The sequence below is a fragment of the Pinus tabuliformis genome, chromosome 4_2, assembly GCF_031772625.1.
Source record: "Pinus tabuliformis cultivar Carrire ecotype Pingquan chromosome 4_2, CPIR1, whole genome shotgun sequence".
Taxonomy (NCBI): Eukaryota; Viridiplantae; Streptophyta; class Pinopsida; order Pinales; family Pinaceae; genus Pinus; species Pinus tabuliformis.
Window position 1 is genome coordinate 915,444,856 of NC_142304.1, and position 5,929 is coordinate 915,450,784.

General features: G+C 33.7%; 1 pseudogene; it reads left to right on the forward strand.

The window, feature by feature from the left end:
• Positions 1–677: 677 nt before the first annotated feature.
• LOC149172643 (aldehyde oxidase GLOX1 pseudogene) lies at positions 678–2,313 on the forward strand (annotated as a pseudogene).
• Positions 2,314–5,929: the final 3,616 nt, after the last annotated feature.

Here is a 5,929-nt window from a genome sequence, read left to right on the forward strand (position 1 = left end):
TTCCTAAATTATTTTGTAAAGCTCGAATTAACAAATAAAACAAATAATGATAACAGGGAGCACGTCCAACCGGAGGTCCTACCACATTTATCAATTCACAAGTTTGGTATCGTTCGAGGGGCCTGCCGGGCAATCAATTCGCAGGTTTGGTATTCTCCACTCTGTTAATTCTTTGTATTGGCAGAGAAAATTCCCCAAACGCGCAGTGAAGGACTGTGACAGCCAGGAGCAAAACGCGGACAAATTGCTGCATATTTACGAATCCCCACACAAACATCAAAGTAAAAGATATTAAGACGGCGGTCCGCGTTGGCATTCTGTGTAGAGCACCCTCACGCATTTCACATGCCTCTCTCTTCTAAAATCCAAACATTACACCTCAGCATAGCCGTGTCCAATCGGTCTTTCTCCAACGCCCATATATACACTCTTAGCTCCTGGTGCTGCTGTGCAGGTGATTCCAGAGGCAATTAGTACTTGTAGCCAAGAATTGAATTAAATTTTATCTGCAAAAATTCAATTGCATAGGAGGGGAAATGTGGAGTAGGACATGCATGACAATGGAAGGACTGAGAACTCTGTTGGTCATTCAAGCTCTGTTGATAGTTAATTGTTATGCTGGATTAGTTTCAGAACACCAGATGTACGAAGGCAGATGGGAGCTTCTGTTGGAAAATGCAGGAGTTTCTGCAATGCATATGACGCTCACCCACACCAATAAGCTCCTTATTTTCGATCAAACGCTGGCCGGTCCTTCGCAGATCATGAGAACAGACCCACCCTGCAACAGCGCCACCGCTGCCGCCTCGCAAGATTGCTGGGCACATTCCATCGAGTACGACATCTCCACGAACAGTGTGAGGCCTCTCCGCCTGCTCACCGATACCTTTTGTTCTTCGGCCGCCTTCGCCAGCAATGGCACACTCATTCAGACCGGCGGATGGAGCAATGGGACAAGAGTTATTCGCTTCTTTTCCCCGTGTTCCGACGCGACCTGCAACTGGATCGAATCGCCGGCGCAGCTCACTGCCAACCGATGGTACGCGTCCAACCAGATCTTGCCCGACGGTCGGGCCATTGTCGTAGGGGGGCGCAGATCGTTCAATTACGAGTTCGTTCCTAAATCCCCCTATGACGGGGCCTTCCAGCTTGCGCTCCTGGCGAAGACCAACACTGTGGGAGTGGAGAACAATCTCTATCCATTCCTCCATCTCTCTTCAGACGGAAATCTCTTCATTTACGCCAACAAGGATTCCATCCTGTTCGACTACAACAAAAATCAGGTAATCAAAACTTTCCCCACAATGCCAGGAGGTGGCGCCCGGAACTATCCTTCGTCTGGTTCTTCCGTCATGCTTCCCCTCGAGTCCGCTAATAATTGCCAGAAGGTTGAGATTCTAATCTGCGGAGGAGCCCCCGATGGAGCTTTTATAAAGGCTACCATGAACCAGACGTTTGTTGAGGCGTTGAGGAGCTGTGGGAGAATGGAGATCACGTCCCAGAATCCGCAATGGGAGATGGAGGACATGCCCGGCCCCAGAGTCATGGGCGACATGCTCATTCTTCCCGCTGCCCAGATTCTCATAATCAGCGGTGCCAAAAATGGCACGGCCGGCTGGCAGTCTGCCCGGGAGCCTGCATTGAGTCCGTTTCTCTACACACCCACAGAGGCAATGAGCAACAGGTTCAGGGTCCTGGCTCCCACTAAAATCCCGAGGATTTGTCATTCCACTGCCAATGTGCTGCCCGACGGACGTGTTTTAGTAGCAGGGAGCAACTCAAACTATGGATATCGCTTCTCCGGTGTGCCGTTTCCTACTGAGCTGAGAGTGGAAGCGTATGTTCCTTACTATCTGCACCCCCATTACGTTTCCAAGAGGATGAACATCACTGCCATTTCTACGAGAGAGATCAAATACGGGTCCAAATTCATCGGTCGTTTCTCTCTTTTTCGGAGGCCGAGCGAGAACATAAAATTTCATGTATACGCCCCTCCCTTCACAACGCACAGTTGGTCCATGAACCAGAGAATGCTCTCACTTGCAGCGACGCCTATTGTCAGGGGGAAGGGCGGATATTTAGTTGGTTTGACGGCTCCACCAAGCGCAGTGGCGGCTCCTTCGGGGTACTATCTGCTCAACATTGTGAATGGAGGTGTGCCCAGCGAGGCGAAATGGATTCGATTTACGGTTAGAATGAGGATTTAAGAGGAATTTATGAAACCGGTAAGAGGTCAGAATCTTCACCGGTAAAAGTTTATTTGTCAATCATGACGGTGTAGCGTGATTCGGTGAGATGACACCGCACCAAAATATATTATTTATTGTTTACAAATTCCTTTGATTCGCCATCGTTAGTGTTGATGTGGAATACAACATGAAAGGTCGAATGAATGAACCACGTCAAAAGCAACCTCAACATTTTTCTTAACATCAGAATTCGGAATAGATTGTTAGCGCAGTTGAGTAAATGGTTAATCTATGATACTGACAATCCAGCGGTCTTGGCATTGTTCCGTCAAAATACTAATTGTTTTTTATAAAATTTATATATGACAAGCTATAGCTAGCGTTTAAATCAAATATTTTGATGTGAGGATGGGTCGTAATAATAAAATTGTAAAGTAAATTATATGAATATTTGTTTAATTATTTTTTTTTTATTGAATTTTAATGTAATTAAAGTATTTTATAGATAAGTTTAACATATATATATATGTATGGTAGAAAGAGTTAATAATTTTGTTTGTTTGCTAAGTTTTGTGAGACGTGAAATGATTGTTTACTTGACCATTGGAGGAGCTCACTCATGTAGGCCACACCAACAGTTAACATGATTAATTTTTTTCTAATGGAATTTCAAACTCTTCACCTTGACATCACACCCCATCAGTTTCTATTTTACTCACCAATAAAATGCTTTAACTATAAAAAAAATTGTTTTACTGTTAATTGCTTTGAATATTATATGGATAGTTAACATTCAAAATTTTTATTTAACATGAACACCAAAATATTTGGTTTATGAATACATTTTTCATATCAAAATATTTATATCTATCTTTGAAATAATTTATTTTTGATTAAAATAATTTTTATTTTTATTTTTAAATTTCCTCACTTCCTTTATATAGAGAGATTAAGTTAATATTGAAATATTTCTTAATAAGAATATTTCAATATTTTACTGTCAATAAAGAAAGTTAAATGACTCTCAAGTATTGGGAAATAAAAGTATGAGAAATGTTTTATTGTCAATTATTTTTATCACTTTTTAAAAATAAAATTGATATAATTAAAATATTTCATTTATAATTAGCATATAAATATATTTTTATTTTTATTATATTTTTTAAAATATTATGTATCAATATATGTCAAGAAAAACAAGAAACAAACCTATTTAATACATTTGATATAATATCATAATTATTTTAAAAGACATCTCCTCTATGATAAAAATAGTAAACTTTATTTAAATCCTTGAATATTAATGATAATCCAGTGAATACTTAAGGGTGTGTAATAAATCACCAAGCTTAATTGTATAAATTTATCATCAAGTTTTGAAGAGATTAATTTTTGAAGCTAAGTTGATTTATGAAATAAAAGATGTCGATGCTTTACTCATATTTGTATATTGTTTGCATATAAGAAATGATATTGTGGTGAACTTCTCCATCCAAAAAAAAATTAATTAAATCATATACAATTTTTTAGTAAAACAATTATATTTTATAACTAGAAAATGGATAAAAAACAAAGTAACAAAGAAAAATTCTAACATTTTTTTTAACAATCCATAGACATCAAAACTTAAAAAATAGTTAAAAGAAACAGTAATAGAGAAAACCTCTTACTTCTCTTTGACGTGTTCCAGTGACATTTTTACAGTTTGGGAGTATTTAAAAAAAATAATAAAATCCAATTAATTTTACCAGAGCCCAGTAATCCTGTGTGTATGAAAAAAAAAAATTCAAATCCAAATAATTTTACGAGAACCCACTAATCCTTTGTATATGAAGTCCGTAAAATTTAAAACATGGAAATAAAAATGTAGATTGAAAGCCAGGGAATCTTTATCGCTTTGACAAGGAGATCATTCTCTACATATTTTAACGCTGTGAAATGTCTATAACGGAATGTGGAGAACGCCGCAGTGGAATGTGGAGAACCATAGATTTTCTTCTCGCAATTCATTCCTCAGGGGGATTGTAATTTCAAGAGCATGGAGCATTAAATGTATTTTTATATATTAATATTTTATAAAGCAGTTGTCTATAACGAGACTTTTTGAAAGCTTTTTCGACTAGTTTTTCCGGTCGAAATCCGGCAGGAATTTATTGGAATCGCAAGTTTGATAGCTAGTTTCTAAATGCCATTGAATACATTTCAGATCGACCTCCATTGAATACTTGTAAAGTACAATGATGACATAATAAAATTATAGAATGCCAAGAAAATAAATTTTACTATCAAGAACACTCAAAATCTGTATTATCAAGAACTTCAAAGGCACTTAATAGAAATTTGACATGATACAGAACTTCAAAGACACTTTAAGAAATTTGACAAATCTGCACTATTAAGAACTTTTCGGCCACCCAATAATTACTGTTTTCTAAAATTTCTATTGGATTTTATCATAATATTGCCAAATTTCCATGATTTTCTATGTTAATTTATAATTTTTTAATAATATAATTTAATCTTTTAAAATTTTTAAATAAGTTTAAAATGAAATTCAATAATTTAATGTTATTTATTTAAAATAAATTTATCTCATCAAATGGTAAATTTTAACCCTGTAACGTCATTAAATTAAAAAAATTAAAATCATAAACTAAACAGAACTAAATTTCAAAAGCAATTATAACTAAATTTAAATAAATAAATTTAAATTGCGGGACAAAGCTTCACATTAATCTAAACATAATACTTGATTTATTATAAATTTGGAATAAATTTAATGTTAACTAGTATAACAATATAACAATATAATTGATATGGTGGAAGGTTTTATGAATATAATAAAAAAAATTATTGTAATATGAAGAATGTTTGGGTCAATTTTAATTTGAAAAAAAAAATTACACATTTTACTATAAAATTGATTATTTTTTAATATATATCTATATATGTGTGTGTATGGATGTTATAAATAATAATGAGGAACTTATTATGGAGGAACTTATTAAAATTGGAATAATCTCAAATCCCTAAGAAATAGGTGGGTGGGGAGCCACATGGCCCAAATCTAATTTTTAAAATTTATTAAAAGTAATGGACTATTTTAGTAAATAAAATTTGCTTATATATAAATGAATGTTATAAATAATAATGATAAATTTATTATGGATGAACTTATTAGAATTGGAATATTTTCAGGGGAATATGGTGAGCATATTCCCTTGAGAATAAATCTTGGCTCGCAATTAAAAGATAAAAAATAAATGTCAATAGATCTTTGTCCACCTTAAATTGAAACACGAAGCTTTGGACAAATATTTAATTAAAACTTAAAAATTAATTTAATTAAAGTAATTAGTAGAGAAAAATATTATTAATTTTAATAAAAATAAAAAACTAATTTTGAATAAATTAAATCTAGGCCTAAACAATTAGACCAAAGATCTTATTTTTGTTTAAAAGATTAGAATAAATAAATTAGGAATGAATCTAAATTAAAAAATCATCTAATATATATATATATGAAAGAAAAATTACATTAAAACAACTTAATTTTACAAATTTGTTGGAAAAGAAAAGAAAATAAAACATCACATCTTTTTGGTACTTAAGAAACCACCTCAACTATATATAATTCTATTTTGATATCCAACTTAATCTATAGGATTAGAAGTATAAATTGAAATAAAATAAATACTCATTATAATAAAAAAATATGTGGGCCTTATTTTTGGACAAGA